Source organism: Gorilla gorilla, chromosome 12 (genome assembly GCF_029281585.2).
Source record: "Gorilla gorilla gorilla isolate KB3781 chromosome 12, NHGRI_mGorGor1-v2.1_pri, whole genome shotgun sequence".
NCBI classification, from domain to species: Eukaryota; Metazoa; Chordata; class Mammalia; order Primates; family Hominidae; genus Gorilla; species Gorilla gorilla.
Genome location: NC_073236.2, coordinates 117,963,710 through 117,988,552, shown reverse-complemented (window position 1 = coordinate 117,988,552; position 24,843 = coordinate 117,963,710). Strand labels below are relative to the sequence as shown.

The 24,843-nt window shown below is 37.5% G+C and overlaps 1 long non-coding RNA gene across 1 annotated transcript in view; it reads left to right on the top strand.

The window, feature by feature from the left end:
• Nucleotides 1-24,843, top strand: part of LOC129531804 (uncharacterized) — an 84,073-nt gene that overhangs the window by 43,674 nt on the left and 15,556 nt on the right. Inside the window, exons 2-3 of the long non-coding RNA XR_008677215.1 lie at nucleotides 11,362-11,427; nucleotides 11,564-11,714. This is a non-coding gene — a long non-coding RNA (uncharacterized lncRNA). The remainder of the gene's footprint in view (nucleotides 1-11,361; nucleotides 11,428-11,563; nucleotides 11,715-24,843) is intronic.

Below are 24,843 nucleotides of genomic sequence, written 5' to 3'. Positions count from 1 at the left end.
AGTCCTCCACTCCCTCTGGATCCATAGAGGAATGATTAAATGAGTCATTTTAATTTTAAAATGAGTGCCAGTATTTCAGCTTGAAGTCATAACCATGTGTAAAGTATGGGGGGCAGAATTCTATTATTCTATTGATTTCTTACATCCTTCCTGAGGCTTAGCAATTTAAGAATTTTCAATTGTCTTGTAAGGTCATACTCCCGGAGGGTGCAAAAGACACCAGGGAATCCATGAATGGTGCCAAGGACCTAGAGCAGGCAAGGACCATGAAGATGGGAGATGCAGGAGGGTTGGGAATCACTCACACTTCAGCACTACCATATGCTCCCCTTTCTAGGTGAAGAATGAATCATAAAAAACAGTGTGACTGACCCAGGTTCTCTCTCTAACTGCAGCTAGTCTCTTGCCAATTCTTCCCATGCTAATTTCTTGAAAGGTCTTCTACCCTCTTTCCAGTTTCCCCTCCTTCCACTCACTGCTCAGTGTACCTTGCAAGGTTACAGATGATCTTTATATTGCTAAAGCCAATAAACTTTTAACATTCCTTATCTTACTGGACCTTCTTGTACCACTTGATATTATGCCTTCCTCTTTTTGATTTATGATAATCATAATAATAGAATTATAGCTAATATTATTATTAAATATTTACCAGGAAGTGTGCTACTAAATATGCATTAACACTCCTCTTTTTGTTCAGAAATGCAAATTTGTCAAATTTCTTGGTCAACAGGCTAGGGCATGTATATTCTATGGTGGGAGTTCAGTGAAGAGTCCATATGGGGCTTTGTATACCTGGGGACCCCCTCAGTTTCCCAGAGATCCTGTTAAAGAGTACTGAGATGGTTTGTCTGTGTCCCCACCCAGATGTCATCTTGAACTGTAGCTCCCATAACCCCAGTGTGCGGTGGGAGGAAACCAGTGAGAGGTAATTGAATCATGGGGGGCAGGTCTTTCCTATGCTGTTCTCATGACAGTGAATAAAAGTCTCATGAGATCTGACGGTTTTATAAAGGGCAGTTCCACTGCACACATTCTCCTGCCTGTTGCCATGTAAGACATGCCTTGACTCCTTCACCTTCTGCCACGATTGTGAGGCCTCGCCAGCCATGTGGAACTGTGAGTCTATGAAACCTCTTTTTCTTTATAAATTACTCAGTCTCAGGTGTTTCTTCATAGCAAAGGGATTTCAAGTTAGACTAATACAGGTACCCACTGATCCCAAACCCCGCCTGCTGATACTGAGGCTCTGATCTTACTCTTTGCAGGATGGCATTGGGTAGATGGAAGAGACCCCCAATAAAGTCCTTGGAGAAATAGGGACTAACTTATCAGGCAATAAAGGACACAGGAATGCTGTGAAACACCCATGGCCTCAGACTTATGTGGTATCTGCCTGTCTTCCTCCCCCATTCTGCTTCTCTGTTTGATGACCTTTGCTCTGAGTTCCTGTGACTACACAAAGAACAGGGGAAGCTAAGACCATAATGGCAACAGTTTCCATGAAACTTCACTTGCATTCCAGGGAGCAAGTGCCATACAGATAGTCCCAGGGTGAATCGACAGGGCGTAAAGAAAACAGAAATGGATCATGTTTGTTGATGTTGAGTGGCCACAAACAGAAAAGAATGTATTAATTGATACAGCATAACAAATGACTATGTTCTTTGGTCTGGTACAGACACACAGCCAGAGCCCCAAATCTAGGAGGCCATCCTGAAACCACATACAGTTCCCCACATGCTCTGGGGCATCCCTGGTTTCTTTGTAGTTTTTATTAGCATGGATAATAACTCACTCATGTGTTTCTTATATCCTTTATGCAATCTGTTTCATGTTTTCTCTGACTTGGTCTCTAAAGGTATTTAGGGAAAATATCTTCAAGTCCAACCGAAATAGAATTTCATCAGATTTATTTCTATTTAAGGATATTAGTTATCCAGAATAGTAATATATTCCCTCTCTACATTCATGTATCAATATGACCATATCATTTTTTCTTCAGTTTTTTTATTTATAGCAGAAAAACAATGAGTTCAAGAAAACTAACTTTGCTTAAAGTACCATAAGTCTTTCTCCTGGCTCTTGAAATGTCTATTTTCCAAGATTACCCTTTGAGGAGTCTACATCCTGCTCAGTACAAGTGTGGTGCAATAAGCTAAGGTCTCAAAATGGTCAACATGGATAAATAAGCACTTTCTTGTTTGATCATCTCTAGTGTGTTATGCCTGGGATCTATAGATTTCACGTGGTTTATCTCATTGAATCTTCACACTATGTGAGGTTAATATTATCACCCCTATTTTATAAATAAGAAAACTGAGCTCAGAGAAATTAAAATTTCTAAGACCATGCAGATTATAAGAGGTAGAATCAGTGTTTACACTCATGTATATTTTACTCTGAAGCTTTTGTCCTTTATTCTGTATGAGGCTCTCTCTGCCTTCCTATCTCCATTGCTGATATACGAGTTTAGGACCTCATGGTTCAGCTGGAGGGCAGGAGGAGGGATGCTTCATGAATTAGGCACAAACAAAAAGATAATTATTAGCTGGGAAGAACACCCCTTGTGGTATTCTGCATGGTAAAATAATCCAAGTGAGTAGTAGTACTGAGAAACACGGGAGGGCTTTGGGAAGTGGGTGGGCAAGGAGTTAGGAGGGTTGAACAGAACCTATTGAACATGGCTGTTTCCTTTGTGATCAGTATATGATTATTAAATGAATTAATAAAAGAATGATTACAGAGAGATACCTGATCATGATCATTGGGTATTTACCAAATTCTTGAGCTTTGTAAAAAACATTGCAGGCTTACCCTCAAATCTGAATGAAAAATATGACAATGGTGTTAAAAAAAGTAGCCCTAGGGTTATCACTTGCACTAGTTCTTAAACTTGGCTGCCTTTTGGAATTATCTAGGCTGTTTCAAACAGATTTTGAGAACAGGCCTTAATCTATTCCAATTATATAGAAATCTCTGGTGGGACCCAAACACCAGTAATTTTTAAAGTACTCTAGGTGATTCCAATATGGAACCAACTTTGAGATTGTAATAGATCTCTGTCTTTCACCATAGCGCATGGTATGGAGTGTCTTGTGGTAAGGGCTATAACCTCATATTGGATAGAGACTTGTTTGGGGATCTGAAAACTAAAGAATTTGGGCAAAGTTGACTTTTACCAAAGTATGTGAAATCCTAGTTCTATGACATAGTAGTAAGAATTAAATATAGAAAAAAATAGGGCCCAGCCGGGCACAATGGCTCATGCCTATAATCCCAGCACTTTGGAAGGCCGAGTTGGGAGAATCATTTGAGGTCAGGAGTTTGAGACCAGCCTGGCCAACATTGTCGAATGCTGCCCCTACTAAAAATACAAAAATTAGCTGGGCGTGGTGGCACACACCTGTAATCCCAGCTACTTGGGAGGCTGAGGCATGAGAATCACTTGATCCTGGAAGGTGGAGGTTGCAGCGAGCCAAGATCATGACACTGCACTCCAGCCTGAGCAACAGATTGAGACTCTGCAAAAAAAAAAAAAGAAAAGAAAAAAAACAGGGCTTATTTTCAAATACATTTGGAAAATACTGGGTTAACCACACAGGTGTCCTTTTTTTTTTTTTTTCCTATTGCTATTTTGTTATTGTTTTTAACTTAGACCATTTCAGAGCCTTTAAAATTCATACATGCACTGTAACTATCAAAAAGAGAGTCTAGTATGTATAGCTTTCTAAATGCATTCACTATATGTATTTGAACTAGTGTTTCATGAATAACAACAAAAAGATTAATAAAACCAGTCACAGCTTATTGAGGTCTTAGGTAGTCTATGAGTTACTTTAAATATATTACATTGTTTAGTTTGAGCCACAGAACAATAGTATGATTATATCTTTCCATACCTATTTTATGGATGAAGAAATTGATGTTTTAGTGGTTCAGTAATGTGCTCAGGTTTACACAATAATTGACAAAGCTGGAATTCAAATTAGATATTATAATTCTTGGTCTTATAACATTTCTTTGTATTAAAAGTGTCTATAAATATTTTCTGTAAAGTCCTCCGCACAATAGATTTGGCCTAAAAAGCAATTATTATACTCTAGCAATACTGACCATTTTCAAGTAATTTTCATTCTTTTAGGCACTGCAATGTTGGAGTGAAATTTTCCCATGAAAAACTCTCTAGATTGTGCTTATTGGACTAAATATACTTTATGTGCATTGCAGAATAATTGCCCACAATCACCTTGAGCCCAGCTTTCACGCCCCTAAGGAACCCACCACTCCTACCCATGCCTCACATGGCTTACATCCCTTCTCCTGCCTCTCAGAGATCTTAAGTTCTTAGGTGATGTCTTCAAACAAACAAGCTCTTGTGGCACTGACTTTTTTTTAATGATTGACTGTGCAGGGTACCATGGGAATATGCATGAAAGCTTAATTATATTTCCTGCCTCGCTGAGTGAATGTTGGATAGAAAGATGGCTCTGCTCCGCCTGTAGTGTAAAACATCACAGAGATCAGATCGGTTCCCGAGCATTTGCACATGGCTGATAATCAGCTCTCCACATAAACAGGCAGACAGATGAAGTCAGTTATCTGAAAAGGTGTCCATGTCCTGTTAGCATCTGTATCTGTCTTGACTTTACACTCTCATTGCAAACTCAACGGCAGGCTGAGCAAGCCAGAGCCTCTCCAGATCAGGACAAGTCAGTGGTGTCACCTGGAAATAGTCAATACAACACTTCATTATTCTGGAATCACAAGAGAATCAATTCCCACCATGAGCATCTTTGTCAGATAACTAAAACTTATGCTTTTAAGTACCCGAGCATTAAGCACAATCATATTTTTCAGATCAAAAACCTCAATGTGCACAAAATGCTTTCTTGATGCAGCACTTGTTTACTGAGCACTAACTGTGTTCCAATGACAACTACTGAAGACAAAAATAAAGATTAAAAAAATAGATGTTACATGAACACTCAAGAGTATTTCCTTTGGATAAAGCACAGATGTTAATTCACAGACCTCAGTGTTACAACCATTCCGACTGTTCCAAAGAGCTTTGTCTTTTCTCTCTGATTCTTGGCTCTGGTGCTGATAGGTTAGGCTGTTGGAGAAGTGACCCCAAGATAAAAGAGTTGTTTGTTTTTGTAAATACACTGCCATGATCATTCCTTAGGAGCCAACCATATGCATAGCACACTTTAGTCACTGGTAATCCTACGTTAAATGAAACAAAATGCCTTTCCTTTTAGCAGGAGAGACACAGCTAATCAAATCCTAGATAAAGCTTATGCAGAGGGCAGTGGGAACATCAGAACTACATCTACATTCAAATAGTCATATGTTTATTCAATTTCCAGGTATTCTGCAGGGGCAGAACGGTACACTGCAAGTGGAATCAAATTAAGAGAGGTCCACAGAACCCTCTGATATGCTCCTACTTCAATTAGTGAAGCTTCTTCTATCTCAGAAGGAACTGACATCATTTCTATTCAGTTGTATGTTCACCAGCCTCCTTAATGCAGCGCCAGGGATTAAATGTTTCCCAATAGACAATGCAGGTGTCACTTCTGAGAAACGTGCACACTCTGTTAACACTAAAGGTGGCAGCCAATTCTGGAACTATAATTGGAGCTTTTCTTCTCCATTCCAGTTGCACGATTTCTCTTTCTCTTCAGTGATTTTCCTAACTTTATAAGTGAATACAAAGGCTCAGCTTCATGCTGCAGCAATGATATTTGCTTAATCCATTTAGCCATCTGTAAAGCAGGGGTAATACACTCTATCAGCTCATCAGTTATGTGTGTCTTTGTGTGAGTGCACCAGCATAATGCAGATATTACATCCAATGAAGCCCACCCAAAAGCATATTTGTGTTTATTTAAAGATTTAAATAATACAGGGCAAAAGTGTGGCTTTTGAGTCTAGTCTAATTCTCAAAGCTAGATAGTCTCATTGCCCATTTTGCACATAACTGTGGTCATTGGTCTTTAATTTTTATTCTAGCTTTGTGATGACATATGCTTAATCCCAGCACTTTGGGAGGCCGAAGCAGGTGGATCACCTGAGGTCAGGAGTTTGAGACCAGCCTGACCAACATGGAGAAATCCCATCTCTACTAAAAATACAAAATTAGCTGGGGGTGGTGGTGCATTCCTGTAATCCCAGTTACTCGGGAGGCTGAGGCAGGAGAATCACTTGAACCCAGTAATTCCGTGGGCCGTGAGCCGAGATCACGCCATTGCACTCCAGTCCAGGCAACAAGAGTGAAACTCCATCTCGAAAGAAAGAAAAGCGTTATACTATATGCAATTCTAGAATTTGCTTTAGCCAAATTCAAATTCTGTGTAGTGTTAACTCATTTGTTTTTCAGTAAGTTCTTTATTAACAGCCAAATCCCTTGATTATGACACTTCTGTGAACTTCCTTGATAATCTTACTTACAAGTCACATAATGCCTGAATACATTTCTCTGAAATGTTGTTGAGATAAAAGAGTTGACAGTGACGGTAATTAACTTCTAAATATTAAAATGAGAGGGCATTGTAAATATCCCCAGTGCAACGGTTACATGACTGAGTTTCTAGGACGTTAGGCAGCCAGTCTGTCACCATCTGAGCTGAGGGTAGCTCTGCCACTGATTTTGGAAGATGTTCCTTTATACTATTTAGCCTATTTAGCCTCTTCTTTTAGTTCTCGGTTTTAGCTAAACACATATTTTATAGCTTGCCTCTCACACATTTGGCCACTTCCCCATATGTTCTCCTGTCCAATTCTCCACAGCTTACATGCATATCTAAATTCTCCCTAGGTAGGGACCAAATTGAATGCTTTCCTTTTCCCACCTCCCACCCTATCGTGGTGGATCCTTGCACACAGCCGGCTGAAAACCCAATTGGTGCTCCACATGTCTGTGTTGAATTGAGGTTCATTTGCTCACAAGATATTCATCTCAAATCTGTCAAACAAAAACTGTGAAAGTGCCGTGTGATTGGCTGAGGCTGTCTGTGCCATAGGAAAGCAGAAATCACACCAGCACAAGTGCCAAGTCTGGCAACCGACTGACAGGGTTGAAATACTAGCTCCGACACAGATTACAAGTAACTTTGGACAGGTTACTTAAAATCCCTAAGCCTTAATTTCCTCACATGTGACATGTGGAGCACACAGCACTTTTGTGACAGAGACATTGCAATTACTAAATGGCATAACACAAGTAAAGTGCTTCACCTAGGGCTTAGCAAGTGGTCAACCATTGGCAGCTATTACAAATTTTATTAGGAGTTCAGATGAAACATCTCTGAGTTATGGTGCTTTGGGGAAGATTCCTGCAAATGGCAAATAGAGAGCAGCGTCAGGAACCAAGATGTACCTGCATATTTTGACATTTTAAAAATGGTAACAGCAGTAAAAGTGATGTGGCTGGAGCTGGATTCTCAAGGGAATCTTGTCTTTAGCTCTGGGGGTAATGAACTGCTGTTTCTCTCTGCCCCTCCCCATAACCTGCACCCATCTCTTGGAGGACAGGTGCAGCAGTGGGTGACCAGCACTGCACCCTGCCTGTTGTTACTTTTGTTACCCCTGTGTCAGTGGGTGGCTCAAGAATCCTAAAACCCTGTTGGAAGAGGAAGTCAACTCAAAAACTTTCTGAACTGGGCAAGTACAAGAAACATGAGCATACATGAGGTCAAAATGCAGAGTAAAGGCAACTAAAATATAAAAAGATGAGATCCAGGAGTAACAAGGCAGATGGAGTGAAAACTTCCTGGATGCATTGTGGAAATGACGGCATGCAATGACAGTTTGATGCTGCCTTGTTCCTAGGTATGGGTGGTGGGGGATAGATCAAGAGTATGTAAAAGGGTAGACCTTAGTCTGCACCTTTGAACCTCTCTGACCTCACAGGTCAGGCAATTTAAGAGTAATCTGCTTGTGAAACTTTAATCAGCTTAAATGGTGTGTCTGTGTGTGTGTGGGCGTGTGTGGTTTATTTGAACATTGTGATGCTGAATATCAGACAAATAGAATTGGCAAGAGGTCACAGGGCCTCCTCTGTCTTGTTGAATAATTGCTTAATTAAGCCAAAGTAGGATATGCTGGAACAAAGAAACACGTAGCTATTTCACTGGGCATTCACTGGGCAATGTAGCATGTAGAGGAAGGGGAACACTGTGGTGGTGAGACCTCTGTGCTGTCTGAGAGGTTGTCCCAGCTTTAGTTCTGGCACTGTCATTCATCACTGTGCAGTACAGAGCAGTGGCTCTCAAAGGGTGGTTCTGAACCAGCAGCATTAGCATCACCGGAAATTGTGTTAGAAATACTAATTTTCAAAAAAAAAAAAAACAAAAAACAAAACCCTAAACCTACCAATTAAGCATGCGGGGGTGAGGCCCGGAAAAATGTTTGAACGAATAAATTCTCCATGTGATTCTGATGCTCACTGAAGTTTGAGAACCACACTAAAGTGTTGAGAATTGAGGAGTCTGCACTCATGTTCTTTGTATTTGCACTGCATATACAGGTCATTGCGTGTTCTATCAATGTGAAATCAAAGAGCTCCTTAGAGTCAGAATTTTGCAGCCACAAATAGACACATCTTTTGTTATCTATTCCCTGGACTTTGATGTCCCTCCACTATATCTAGAGCTTAAAAAAAAGTGACTTGTTACCAGGGCTCTGAATGGGTTCTGTGGGAAACATTCTCAGGTTTTGTAGAGCACCTTGTGCCTTTCCTTAGAGAGAACAATGATACCAATTTTGGGGGTTGCTGTGATTAGCTAGAGGCAGCGGCTGCCAGTTATAAGACTGAGCGGCTTTCTTAGCGCTCTGAAAAGTAGGAGAAATTATCAAGGAGCTATTTTCAAAGCTCATCATAAAAATTCAGCCAATGGTTGTTACTTCTCCATCTAAGTCAGACATTTATATTCTAGTCATTGGGTCTTGGATTAATCCAGATTGTAGGCTAAGGACTGTAAATATCCTCTGCAGTGAAATGTGTCTGTTAGGTCATGGAGGACCCAACTTTTTCCAGAAGGAAGTCAGACTGCATATTTAATACTACAGCTTTCTTCTGTCTCTGCCTGGGATTTATTTCTCATCCATTTTCCAATCTTGTTTCTCTAAATTCAAATAGTTTCTCAGTTCGAACCTACAATTGTTATGTGCAATCATTTATAATTTTTTATTTTTCTGTCTCTTATGCCATAGACACCCCACCCCTATTTTCCCTTCTGCCATTTCATTTAATCTTTATAATTTATTTTGGAAATGTGCTCTTTGTGATAACTTTATATGGGATGTCATTTCTGTGATGATAGTAGGCCAATAATTCAGAAAATATTATTTCTGCACCTCTTTGCCTACCCCCAGGAATTACTTGTAAATAATGTTCATTTGCAATCAGCACTTTTTAAAGCAGCATTCCATCTACAGCATAACAATGCAATTTTAAATCTTATTGCACTGACACCCATTCTCAAAGAATAAAATGTACTTAAAACTAAATGATGGAGGTGCCTTTTCAATGATGTAGAAGTTTTATTTTCAGGTCCTCTATAATTTTTTTTATAGTCTGCTCACTTCATCCTTGAATAGCTCCAAATAACCTTGTGCAATAAATATGGTAAACTAGTCCATTGAATTCTATACAAATAATTAAAACTTAACTTATCCATTCTTCAAGCTCTTATGTAGCACGGACTGAAAGATTAAGAGTTGCAGGATCAGGAGTCCTGGATAAGAAATAAGGGATTAAGGGTCTTCCCTGTCTCCTTCTCTTTCTTTTCCCTTCCTTTTTTATTTTTTTGAGACATAGTCTTGCTCTGTCTCCAGGCTGGAGTGCAGAGGCGTGATCTCGGCTCACTGCAACCTCTGCCTCCTGGATTCAAGCGATTCTCCTGCCTCAGTCTCCTGAGTAGCTGGGACTACAGGCGCGCACCACCATGCCCAGCTAAATTTTTGTATTTTTCGTAGAGATGGGGTATCACCATGTTGGCTAGGATGGTCTCGATCTCTTGACCTCGTGATCCGCCCACCTCAGCCTCCCAAAGTGCTGGGATTACAGGTGTGAGCCACCATGCCCAGCCTCCTCCTTTTCTTTATCTCTTTCTGTATAACTCTTTGTTTCCTCTCTTTGTACTTTCGTAGAAACCAGTGTTATTTATTTATTTTTATTGTATATATTTGAGTTATGCAACATGATGTTTCGGTATACATATGCATAGTGAAATGGTTACCACATTCAAGAAAATTAACAATCCATTTATTCACGTAATTGCTTTTTTCTCTTTTCTTTCTTTTTTGTGTGGTAAAAACCCTTGAAACCTACTCTCTTAACAAATTTCCAGCACACAGTACAATATTGTTAACTATAGTCCTCACACTGTGTATTAATTAGATCTCTGGATTTATCCATCCTGCATATGAGAGGACTTCAAAACGTTCCTGAATAAAGGGAATTAAAAGATAAAAATAAAAACACAAACTTTATTTCTCATCATGAGCTCCATCAAGTTCAATTCACTTTTGGAAGCAATGATACCAGCCATTTGGCCCATCAATAAGGAACTGAGGGTCCTGGCAATTTAACCCTGTAATTGCAGTCTTTTTTACATTATTAACTGAAGAAAAATGAGGGCCTTGTAAAGAACTTCCACATTCTTACTCATTTAAGTTTAAATATTACTTTCCATGAGAATCATTCTTGAATTACCACCCCCAATCCCCTTCCTCTGGATAACCATTGCTATGTGCCTTTATAGTATGCTGTGTTTCCCATTAGATTTCTCAGTACTCGTTATAATTACTTATTTAAACATCCTTCTCAGGGACTGTATGCTCCATGAAGTAGAGATAAAGTCTATCTTGCTCATCATTGCTTCTGCAGAGCCTAATACACTCCCAAATAAACATTTATTGCATAAATGGATTGTTGTAATTATTCAAATGTGAGACATGATGTTTTCCTTCAAGAAGTTTAAGGTAATCAAACCTTGATAAATCACTACGACATTAGGAAATATATAATAGGTGACTGGTAATAATAAAGGTAATTGTAATAGGGTGATAACATTTGTATGGTGCTTATTCTATTCCAGGTGCTGTATTAACCCCTTATTATGTAAGCTCACTTCATTTGTACAACAGCTCCTTGATGCTCCTAATGTGATCGTAGTAGTATTTTCATCCTCATGTAACACGAAGAGGGGCTGTGTGACTTGCCCATAGCCACTCACCTGGTACATGAGGTTTCACATTCAAACTCCAAGTTGTTTGCATTTGGAGTTCATGTTCTTAACCTCTAGATTATACTGACGCCTTCAGTAAATGATCACTATACATTTATTGCAGGAAGGAGGTGATGAAGAGAGAAAGAAAGAAAGGATGGAAGGAAGGAAGGATGAAGTGGACAATGAGGTAAATAAAAATGGATGGGTTAAATTTGGGCATATGGAGTAAGAGACCGTTTATTGCTGTGAAGAAATTGACATGCACAAGGGGGAAGATGTAAGGGATCCTTAGTAATGGTGAATGAACAATTATCTCATTGCAGCCCAGAGCCCTCACCTGAGTTCCAAACATTTAAGTCAAACTGCCAACTTCATTCTCCACTTGGACGATTTCTCAACATGTACAAAACCAAGTCCTGATTTTTCCGTGCCCTCAAATCTGTTCTATCTGAAGCCTCTCTATCTCAGTTACTGGTAAGTTCATTCTTCCAGTTATTCAGAAAATTAACTTGGGAATCCTCTTTAACACTTCCCCTTCTCTCATAACCCATATCCTATTTAACAGGAAAACACTCTTGGGTTTTCCATCAATATATACCTTTAGTCCTACCACTTCTGACTCCCCAGTGATACCTCCCTGATCTGAATAAAGGGTCGAGTTTTCAAGGTCCCCTTTCAATATATAGCTAGAAGCAATGCATATAAAACCTCAGTCAGAACATTTCACTCATCTGTTCAACATTTTGCAGTGATGCAAATCAGTGTTCTTAAGTAACTTAGAAGAGGCTATGTGATTTAGGTTCTATTATTTCAGTGACTTCATGTGCCACCATCCTGGCCCTCTCTTATCCTGCTGCAGTCACACTGGCCTCCTTACCGTTCGTCAAGCACATTAGGCACTTTAGGGTCTTTAGCTCTGTTTCTCCCTTAGCTTGATCAAACACGGGTGTCATGTCCCACAAGCCTGGGTTCAGCTCTTACTTCAAGGAGGCCCGGCTCACCTATCCAAGTTAATGCTTCCTTTCCCAAAACTCCTTATCACTGTCACCCAGTTACGCTGCTGCCTTTTTTCTTACAACTTCTCACCTTGTAATATGCAATATTATTCCTTTTTCACTATGTCTGTCAGTTATTTTCTGTTCCCTATGGCAGAAGTGAAAAGCCCGTAGGACAAATGTCCTTGACCAGGAAACAGGGCCAGCTCCATCAACATATGCTAGGGCACTGGCATAGGGCCCTGAGCTTATAAGGGCCCTACATACATTTGAAGCTTAACACTCTGTGGTTTATGTCTTGGAATCCTTAGTACATTTATGTGTTTTGTCAGTGAAGTCTGTCAGGACAGTGTAACATGAGCTGGGAGGGGCCTCTATGCCTTATTTCATGCTCTGTCCTGACTTTTGCTACCTCCCTGGGATAATTTTTTGGCTGCATACTTCAAAATTCCTGGCTTCCTGGGTCCTGCCTGACCTTTTTTTTTTTTTTTTAAGAGACAGGGTCTCTCTTTGTCACTCGCATTTCACGCTGGAGTGCAGTGGTGCGATCATAGCTCACTGCAACATCAAACTCCTAGATTCAAGCGACCTGATCCTTCCACCTCAGCCTCCGGAGTAGCTGAGACTACAAGTACGCATCATCATGCCTAGATAATTTTTTTAAATTTTCTGTAAAGATATGGTCTTGTTACACTGCCCAGGCTGGTCTCAAACTCCTGGCCTCTAGGAATATTCCTGTTTCAGTCTCCCATTCCTGTTTCAGTCTCCCTTGTGCTGGGAATGCTTCATCTTTCTTTACCCTTGAAGTTGTGGTGACACTGAGTCTATATTTCACCATTGCCCTCCATCCCTACAGGGACCTGGGTAGCAGGAGAATGTGGATGCAAGTTCAGAGAAGTCTCAAGGTGGTAATGCAGCAGTGGCTCTTGCCTTGGGTTGGCAATTGACATATGTTCTTTAGGTGGCTAAGTGGGGATTTCTTACCCATCCCCAATGTAGGTACTGAGCAGTAATGTTCCTGCACAGGCATTTAAAGTCCATGGTCTGGCTGTCTGTGGGAAATTAGCTCAGTGGGTTCCTGAAAGAGGAAGATTCCGGCCAAAGTCCTGCAATTTTGTTTTTCACTGAGTCCCACAAATTATATAGCAGGTCCTACTCTGACAGTAACTGATGGATTTTAATTGCCTAGATATGAACCTTTCATCCAGTAGGTATTCAATAAATATTATTGAATGAATGTAAACCAGAGTCACACCACACTCCACTCCTTCCTCACTTCAGATCTGTCAAACCATGGACGAGGGACAGTTTTGATGTAGACATGCAATTTTAGTTTTAAGCTGGATTGTATTGACTTTTAATAACTCTGAAGTGACAAGATAGTTATGGAATCTGCTGAAAGTATTATTAGAATATGTATTCCCATTAGGAAGGAGAGACTTCCACAGCATAGTTGGGAACAGCTATTGGAGAAAAATAAGACGGTTTCGTGCCTGTACCTCCACTATTGAGCTGATGAGCTCACTAAAGAAGATGATCGTCACGGCAGATGTGCTATGCCTGGGGAGAAGCAAAACTAGAGCCAAATAACTTGGAAACAGAAGCTGAGAAAAAGCTGAGGGAATGAGACTGTAGCCAAACTGAAAAACAAGTTAGAAAGGCAATGCAAGAAGTCAAGAGAAGAAAGCTATGGAGAGAGATGTCAGAGGGAAGGACATGGCCGCTTGAATGCCCCTGAGTGTAGGCCAGGGCCTGTCTGACAGTCTACACATGCTCTGATGCTTCAAAAACAAAGACTGTAAGGCACCTATTTTGGAGTCAGGATAGGGCACTAATTTTTATCTAAAATTGGAAGAACTAGTGATGTTCTACTTTTCTTCAATAGGCTTTTTCAATGCTCAGGGACTAAGTATATTGGGATATAAAAATTATGGAGGAGAGGCAAATTATCCTGGCATCCTGGGTAAAAACGTGTTCTATACTTGGGACCTATAATATGGTACCAAATCTGTCCTCAAAGATGACTGCCTTCCATCCATGGTAGGGGTGGGAGAGGGGATGCCAGTAAGAAAAAAGCAGTCAACCAGCAGCCCCTGGGTTGGTGGGCATAGATCCCTGCATCCCAAGCTGCACATCCTATGAATCTAGTTTGTTGTGTTTTGGTTAATATAACATCTAGTATTAAGTTGTGCTTACTTTTGGGTTCTCTCCAAAGAACCTCTTTAAGGATCCTGATATCATCTTTATTGGTTGTCCCATCTTAAAAGGAATTAAGAATTATGATGAGCACTTATGGTTGATGGCCCAGTCCCTAGAATGCCTACTGAGGGCCCCATTATTGCTGTCGTATTTCCATTAGCAGTTCTCAGATTGGCTGTTACTCTGAGAATCAGATGTTACTCAGAGTTTTGCAGCATCCTATTTGCCTGGTCACGAGAGAGACCTAGACTAGCCCATGTCTCCAGGCTACTGAAGTGAAATAAATTTTTGATCAGACTATGGAAGAAGCAACAGAAGACAGAGCTAAAATCAAAATAATTTTGATATAATCATTTCAGCTGAAGACATCATAGAAACATCATATACAGTAAAGATAAAAATACGGCAGCTGATATATAGAAAAGACTGGAATATTTAGCCATAGCATAGTTATCAAAAACTTAGTAGGACCAAGGAACTGAACCTATTTTCATTCTAAGAATACTATTGGGTTGTTATGTAAATAAGTCAGAAACACCATGAACCCATACTATCCCCAGTGCCAAGTATCAATGAGCCCTGAGTGCCATAAAGTTTAAGCCTGAAACAATTATATCTTAAATGATTTATGTGCACTCTTTGAATCCTCCAATTAAAGGCCCCATTTATACCCAAACTATTATTATTTAGAAATATCAAGAGCTTCTAAACTACATTATAGTTTGTATTTATAGTTTATATTCACATTATTAAAAAATTACCATTATTTCTCCTCTCATGGCAAAATTTTTACTTAACTATTTACACAATAAAGAATGTCATTTAAAATAGTCAATGAAGGAATTAAACCACAATGAGAAAGATCAATATAATGAAACAATAAAAATGAAAATATGTGCCAAAACTATTATTAAAATGAACAGATAGTTACAGTCCTGACATTAAAACCATTTAATTTATAATCAACTCAGAAAAATTTTTAGTGACAAACATCTTAGAAGAAAATTAAATGACATTTCAAGCATACCAAGTCAATCTCAATGCAAATAATTTCAAAAGGACTTTTGGGGATTTTGACAGGCTGTTTCTAAAACAAACTTAGGGAGAAAATGCATATGAATAAACAAAAGTTAAAGAACAATAAATATATCTGATCCCTATCAGATGCCAAAAGGTATTATTATCTAAAATAATTATTTCTGAAAAGCACTAGTATAGAAGTAGATCAATGCAGAAATGGGACTGACAGTCCAATAGCAGACTCACTCATAAGCACATTTTTTAAATGTATTATTGAATTCACATAATATAAACACAAGTAGGAAAACAAAACTAATTGGCAAAAATAAAAGCTGTGAGATGCCTTTTATATTGATAAAAATAGTTAATAAGTTTATAGGTAATATTTGAATTTCCTGAGGAATAAAAAGTGAATTAAAACAAAATATATTGATAAAAACAAAATATATTGATAAAAATAGTTAATAAGTTTATAGGTAATATTTGAATTTCCTGAGGAATACAAAGTGAATTAAAACAAAAATGGAATGTAATTTTGGTCTAACATGTCAACAACTTGAGACTACTAAATAAAATATGTATGTCAATTTCTTTGACATTTATTAAGTGAAATATATCAATTTCATATGTAAGGGGAAGTATTTTGGTACAGCTTTTCTGGAAATTAATTTGGCAATATATAGCAAGGGATATAATTTTAATACACTGTGCTTTGATCCTCTAATTCTGCTTCTTTAAAGTATTCTAGATAATGATCATAAATACAGATTTAAAATTGTGTACAAAATGTCCTTTTTTATAAACAACAGAATATAGACTAACCAGTTGAATCTTGGATTGCCTAGAATATAGGGAATTTAGACATCTCATGTTGGATATGATCGTATGTAAACTGATACAGTTTGAAGATAAATTAGGACCAAAGTGTATGAAAGTCTTTAATGTTGCACAGACTCTGTAGCTGGCAATTCCACTTCTAGAAATTTACCCCGAAAATATAATTGCAATTTTTTTATGATTAATGAGTCATGGTTCCAAATTTTACTTTATGTAGAGATCAGCAAACTTTTGCTTTAAGGTGCCAGATAGAAAATAGTTTAGGCCACACAATGTCTGTGGCAAATGTGGTAGCACAAAAACAGCTACAGATAATGAGGAACAAATGGGTGTTGCTGTGTTCCAATACCAACAGTATTTTATTTACAAAAACAGCCTGTGATGAACTGGTCTGTGCTCTGTTTAATTACAATGTAACCTATATAAAAATGAAATTTATTTTTCTGTAGAAAATAATAGTCTTCCTCATAAGCCTCCACTTACTATATTCATTGTTTTAACATTTAGCTTAGTATAATAATTTTTAAATTATTTCAGGTAATGATTAGTATTTAGGCAAAAAATGTTCAGTCTTTATTATGCCTATTTCTTACTCCTGCTCTGCTCTAAGATGCATTTGGGAACGTGGTTTACATGACCTCTTGCCTATATGGTGAAAGAGTCCTCAGACCAAGATGCCCTCAGATCCACTTTGGGCTTGGATGCAGAGTCATCCATTGGGATATGTTTGGACTAATCTCATCTTTTGCTACATTAAAACAAAGTTGAAACTTTCACAGTTCTCTGGGTGCATTGGGCTCAGCTGAGTGGTTCCAGCCTTACATCTTTCAGGATTGCAGCTATAGTGCTAGAATCATCTTGACTTGACGAAGCTTAATGTCCAAGATCTCTCAGTCACATGGCTGATAACGGATGCTGTCCATGGATAAAAACTTGCTTTAAGTTGTCAAATGGAGAGCTCACTCATGACCTCTCCATGTTTTGGGTGTCTCATAACATGGTGACTGGTATTCTCAGACACCTACGTAGAAGCTTGAAGACTTCTAATGACTTAACCTCAAGAAATCCCAGAACATTACTTTTACCAAATTCCACTGGTAAAGTGAATTCCAAAGGGAAGCCTAGATTCAAGGAGAGTAGAGGCACAGCCTCTATCTCTTGATAGAAGAATGCCTTGTGTTAAAGGAAAAAGAGATAAAGATGGTGGCCACTTTGGAAACAAGCTACCACATTATTAATTGTCATTCTGCTGGCATTGATATCTTTAGTTTTATAAAATATAAATAAATTCCTCTGATTTCTAATGAAGCTTAATGATCTCTCCCCCACTTACTCAACTGATGCTAAGTTCTAGTTCAAATTCTAGATCTTTCTGACTCTGTGTCATCTCCATCAGGCAACCTACCAAATCAGTCTTCCAGCTTTGTTGTAGCATCACCTTGCCCCTGCCATGCAGGATCCAGGCCACAAAAGAATTCAGGAAAGCTAAGAAAAGCAAACTAGAATTCTCTCTAACTGCACAATGTCATCCATTAATTATGCAGGGCTCCTAAATGTCTGTAAAGAACCAGATGAAGAAGAGCTGACTCCTGAACTCAAAATGTTTTTTTGTTTGTTTTCAATCATGACACATTTTGACCTATTTGGGTTAAAGTCTAAAAAAAAAAAAACTGCTGAGACACCCATCTGACTACTTCTCTTTCCACAGCCATCCAACACAAGTGTAAGTTTATCTTCTTTACTTCACATTCTTCTTCCCCTTCCTGAATCCAGCCTTGTGGTTAAGCCTTTGCGAGGGTAAATATCATCTCTGAACTAAACGAAAAAAATATATTGCTGGCTAAGCTTATTACACCAAAAGAATTTCAAGCAGTTTCTTTCTATAGTAAACGTTGTTTTTAAACCAATTTTCTTGCTAAAAACATCTTTATTCTCCTCTTCTGAGTCTATATACTGCTTGACTCAGATTCTGAGGTGGAAGGCTGAGACTGGATTAAGGAGATGAATTTTTTAAATAACTGGAAGTAAGAAAATATCTGAAAACTGAAGAAAGATTAAATAAATTGTGGTACAACCACTTGGTGAAATATTTAAAGATTTTTAAGTGTTTGCTTATAAAGAAGAAAAAAGATGGAGATGTTAATTATTCAATGTTGAGTCTAATAGTCTACATTTGCAATGGAATGACATATCCCTTTTTTTAATGATATCTACTCTGTTTCCATTTGTGCCTTCTTCATTTATTCATATTTCTAACTCTGTAGAGTCTTAATTAGGAATGATTCTTAATACTCGGTTTTTGTTCTTTTCCAGTGTCTCTCTCAGTAATCTTACTTGCTTCCATGACACTGACATTGCTTCTTCTATGAAGAAGTTTTTAAGACTCAATCTGTACTCTGGCTGCTCTTGCGTGCTTCAAACTTTGTAACTATGTGACTGCAATTCCTTTTGAAAATCCCATCTCCCGGACCAACTTGTGCCAAACCAAAGCTATCATCTTTCCATCATGACTGACACCTCTTTGTTCTTTTCCTATTTCTCTCTATAATAATCTATTTCCCCATTTCCCAGGATGCATGGTCTGTAATAGTTTTTGACTCATCTTCTCTTGCTCTTATCTTCAATCTCCGTATCTGTATCACAGACACTGTTTGTTGCCTACCCAGAGCCACTTCCCTGCCTTATTCTTGACAATAGAAATTTGCTTCTTGACAATAAAAATTTGTGGTTTTATTTTTTTCATTATTGAAGGCCAGCGTGTCACGTCTCGAGGTCTAAATCTAACATAGTAACAGTAATTTTACTTTTCTTGCCCATGATTGATTAGGGTTGAACATGCTGTATAATTTGGCCACTGAGTTCTGAAGGATCTCTGCTGAGGAGTCTTCTAGGAAAATTTTCTTCATTCTTAAAAAGTGACATAAGGAAGGGACTTTTATTTTTTTTTTTTTGGTGAAGGGGATGTACTAGCTATGTGTGTGTATATATATATACATTTATATACATATGCTTTATAGGTATATGTGTATATATATTTATATGTATCTACACACACACACACACATACATATATAGCACTTCCCCTCCACCAAAAAAGGAATGTCTCTTTGTGTGTGTGGGTGTGTGTATGTATTTTGGAAACGGGGTCTCTGTTGTCCAGGTTGGAGTGCAATGGCATGATCACAGTTCACTGCAGTCTTGAATTCCTGGAATCTAGCAGTCCTCTTGCTTCGTTCTCCCAAGCAGTTGGGATGATAGGCACCATCACACCCCACGTACTTTAGTGTAAGGATGTGATGCTTGTAGCCACCGCACCCATCTTGAGACTATAAGAGGATAAGCCTGAAGACAAGAGTAACTTGCTGAGCATCATAAGGAGAAAAACAAAAATAACCAGGGCTCAGGATCAGCTGCTGAATTAACCTAAGCTATGGACTTCTATACCTTTTTGATCTGGGTTTTTTAAATTAATTGAGTAGAAAGACCTTTAACTGCTATGTAGACAATTTCAATGCTGTGGGAAGACAATTAGTAGTCATAGAAATTTAGTTCAAGCCTTGGCTTGGCCACTTAAAAGTTGTGTGATACTAGGGAAACTACTTGATTTCTGTAAGTCGCTACATCTATGAATTAGGAACAACATTACCCAAACATTTAGTTGTTTCAAATAAAGGAGAGAATGCATACAAAATAAGTTTGAAAAGGTAAAGCACCATATCAATAGAAGATTCATGTTATATTTTTGAGTGTGATGATTGATTGAGCCACGTTTCCATTGCCACTACTCTCTTATAGAAATAAATTCTATCATATTTTGTGGCAGAGATCTAAGTGCTACCTCTACCTGCATTATCAGTAGTCTGTAATTCACACAGGTTAATATTTATCAGAATTTCCATTTTTTAGAAATTTAGTTTTCTAAGAAGATAGGTCTTAACTGTTCTCACTACATACATACAAAAATACAAAATTACAAAGTAACCATGTGAGGTGATGGATATGTTCATTGGCTTGATTGCGGTGAATATTTCACAAGGGATACATATATTGAATCAAGTTGTACAACTTAGAGTACATACTATTTTTACTTGTCAACTATGCCTCAACAAAATTGGAGAAAGAGTAAAGATATGGAAAATTTGAATCAATTACTAGACTTAATTGGTAGATATTGAACTCTGTGTTCTATAAACAAAGCATCAACATGCTTTTTGAATGCTTCTAGAGGATTTAGGAATAATACTATATTCTACTCAAGAAAGAACTCTTAAACTATACACAGTAAATATTTTATACACAACGAAATACTAGTAGCTAGTATGTACTAGTGGATATTCCAATGCTAGGAATATGTCAGTAGGAAATGACAAAAAAGTGTTTTGCTAAATAATAATTTCATGGAAAGTAATTAAAACAGTTATTGCAATACTATCGATAAGAACTATGAAAAATTTTATTTTAAAATGTTTTACACAAGAACAAAAGTATAACTGGGGAAATTTTGTAGCCTTACATGCTTTTATTTTCCATTAAGATTCTTTTGCTCTTTTTTTATTTTAATAGTTTTTGGGGTATAGCTGCTTTTGATTATACAGATAAGTTCTTTAGTGTTGATTTCTGAGATTGCAGTGCACCTATCACCTGAGCAGTGTACACTGTACCCAATAGGTAGTCTTTTATCTGTTACCCCCCTCCCAACCTTTCCCCATGAATCCCCAAAGTTCATTATAAAAATACGGAAGCTTAAGTAAGATTATAAAAGAACAACATGGTAAATCTTATGAATCTGGAAAAATGAGCTTAAGAAAGGTAGAATTATGATTAATAAAATTAGCGGAAGTAACTGTAGTGTAAGTGATTTACTCAAATTTTTAAAAGATCCACACAGAGCATCATCAGTGAAATAAGAGGGAAAATATACTGTTTCTAGAATTGTAAATAAGATAGAATCTATGTCATAGTTAAAGAGACAACTATCAGCTATCTATAGCTATAAAGAGATATAAATAGATGAGGGGCACAAAATCAAAAACACTAGGAGTCCTGCACTTGCTTCTGTTGTAGAAAGTTTCAATAGACTGTAACATTTGCCCCAAACACCAGAAGGAAACTGGGAAACTATAATATAGTTTTTGAAAACCGATTAGAGGATTTAGAGGATTGAGGACACAAAGAAATTGAAATCAACTGCATGACAGAAACTGAGGAGCCTTTCGTAAAAAGGAAGAGACTCCTGCTGTCATCCTTGGCAATGCAGAAGAGGAAGAGGTAACCCAATGGAACATCCCTCAGGCTGTCAATTGACCACGTGTGAGCTGACATGGCAAGACTCTGGAAACACCTTTCCAACTCATTCTCGGGTCCCTTCAAAGGGCATCTGGAGAGCAGGCCAAAGTTTGAAGGCAGTTAAAACAAGAGTGCTGAGAGGGATTCCCCTTCCCCAGTAATGGGGGTGAGGGAGAGATTAAGGAAGCTAAGAGGAACTCAACATGAGCCCTCCGGGCTTCCAGGCCAAAGGTGGGGCAGAAAGACCTAGAAACATTCCCAACCTGGCATTTCAGGCTTTTGGCTAAAAAAAACATCAGGACAGATCATGGAAGCTGAGGAACAAACCTGCTGGGTAGATAGGAAAGTGCCTCCTTTGCGGTAGTTATGACACGGGGTTATAGTTAAACAAAATCTTAAAAGCTGTCCACTTAAGATTCATACATCTCATTGCACTCAAGTTATTCCTTACTGTAAAACAATACTTGTAGGAAGAGGACTTTGGTGTGGGTATTTTATGCAGAATGAATGGGAAGAGCATGAACACTCCCCAGAAAACATATGCTTTAATATCTTACAATATAACGTCTTTCCCCAAAGATTTGTATGTAAGAATGTTATATTATTTTAATAGACTCAACATTTGAAAAACTCCTGAAAATGAAACAATATGTGATTAGTTGAATAAATTGTGACACGTTTCCTGGTGCCAAACTATATAGTTATTACACTTGATGCTATAGATGTATATTTAGCTATAAAAAATTCTATATTGTTGATTTAAATATTTATTACGAACATACTCCTACCATATGATCCAGCAATCATGTTGTTTAGTATTTACCCAAAGCAATTAGAAACTTATGCCTACACAAAATCCTGCACGTGGATATTTATAGCAGCTTTAGTCATAATTGCCAAAACTTGGAGGCAACCAAGATGTATGGCAGTAGGTGAATGGATAAACTGTGGTACATCCAGGCAATGGAGTCTTATTCAGCACTAGAAAGAAATTATCAAGCCATTAAAAGAGATGGAGAAAAATTAAATGCTTATTGCTAAGTGGAAGAAGCCGATCCTAAAAGGTGACATACTATATGATTCCAATCATATGAGGGTCTGGAAAAGGCAAAACTACGGACATAGATAGTACAAAGATCAGTGGTGGCCATGGGATCCGGAGTGGAATGTGAAGGAATGAACGGGCAGAGCACAGAGGATTTTTTAGCAGGGAAAATACCCTGTATGAGACTGTAATTGTTGATACATATCATTAAACATTTGTTGAAACCCATAGACTGTACAACACCAGAAATGAACCCTAATGTAAATTGTGTGCATTGTGTTATGATGCATCAATGTAGGTTCATCAGTTGTAACAAATATTCCTTCTAATTTAAATTTGCCTTCCTTGTAATTTACATTTTGCTATAAACCTAAAGCAACTCTAAAAATACGTTAAATAAAATAACTAAATAAATGATCAATTACAAAGCAATATGTACACTATCTTGAAAAATGCGTGTTACAAGCAGCAACCAACAGAGATGGAAGGATAGAACTTTAAAACCAAATACTGATTATTACCTTTCTTCTGTTTTTCCTACTGTTTGATTTGTTTCTGCGATAAGTTTGTAGTATTTTTGTAATTAAATTCAGGTTATTTACCAATAAGAAAACAAAAAACATTCTGATGATTAAGATAAAGGTCTCAGGGAAAAGACCTAACATATTAGAATATAAAGTAATTATTAATTCAACATTACTCAATACCATAAATTACTGTTATGCTTTATGTTAACGGCTTAAAGAAAAAAACGATGGTCATACTGACACTAGTGGCTGAAAAGTCACTTGATTAATTTGGGACAAGCAGCTAATTATTTGAGAAAAAACAAAAGCAATCCCTCTACTTTAATTCATCCAAATAAATCAATTTTAAAAAATTAAAATCATACTACAAAATAAGAGCAAATAATTATATAATCTTGAGACTACACAAAGTATTTCTGAGCATCAAACTGAATGTCAATGTGCTAGAGAAAAATATTGATATATTGGACTATTAATTTAAAAGCATTTTTACAACTAAAACCTCTAAGATTAAATATCTAAGGAAAATATTTGCTATAACAATGGGAGTGTTAACTATACTCTTACAAAACACTATTAAAATATATTAATAACAATGGGAGTGTTAACTATACTCTTACAAAACACTATTAAAATATATTAATAAGATCACTTAATCACAGAAGAGATATAAATTAGAATTAAACATATGAAATTGTTTAACTTTTATAATCAAAAATTCCAATTGAATCTATAATGATTAACATGGAAATTGTTAAACTGTCAAAAATAAAAAAGATAATCATTTCTGGTGAGAATTTAGAGAAAGTTACCATCTCAGTATCTGATGGGGCAATGCAAATTGGGAAAAATTTTTCTGGAAAGTGATTTAGGACAGCCTATGTCAAAATCCTTAAAAATATGCATATCCTTTGATCCAGTCATTTCACTGCTAAGAACTGATTTTTCCTGGAGGTGTGTTTGCAAAGATAAAAATTCATGAAGCTTTGCTTATCATAGCATTAAAAAAAATGAAAACAAACTGTTTACCCAAAAGAGAACTGAGTACCTTCTGATATATCCCTACTAACCAATAATATAAAACTATTAAAAGTTATTTTATTGTAAAAACTTTATTATCTAAAAATATATAGCAAACAAAAAGCTTAGCATAGCTTTTAGCTTAGGATTTAGCAGGCTCTGGAGCCCAAATGCCTAAGTTTTTTTTCCCAATCCTGCCTTTTATTACTATGCATTCTTGGGCAAGTTACTTAGCATTTCTGATTCTCAGTTTGGTTATCTGAAACAGAAATAATGGTAGCAGTCTCATTAAATTGTTTTGAGGGATAAACTAGTTCATAGATATAGAGGAACAGTGTCCCATATGCACTAAGTCCTTACAATATTTGATGTTATCAATAAATATTGTAGATCTAATTTAAAACATTACTTTTATCATAACCTTCTTCCATATCAAGGACATAGTGTGGCTTCTAAACGTATAGATGTTGAACCTAAATGCTTCCACTAAGCAGAAAACCCACCCTATTGTAAAGAGTAACCAGAAAATTGCTTGTGTATGGACACATTCAGATGCTTCTGGCTCTCCTGTGGCACCTCTCCCAGGCACTCCTGCTAGACATGGATCCTCCACTCCCTTGTCTTTCTTGGATCTGTGCCCAAAGCTGTTCTTATCACTAGACTACCTATGTCCT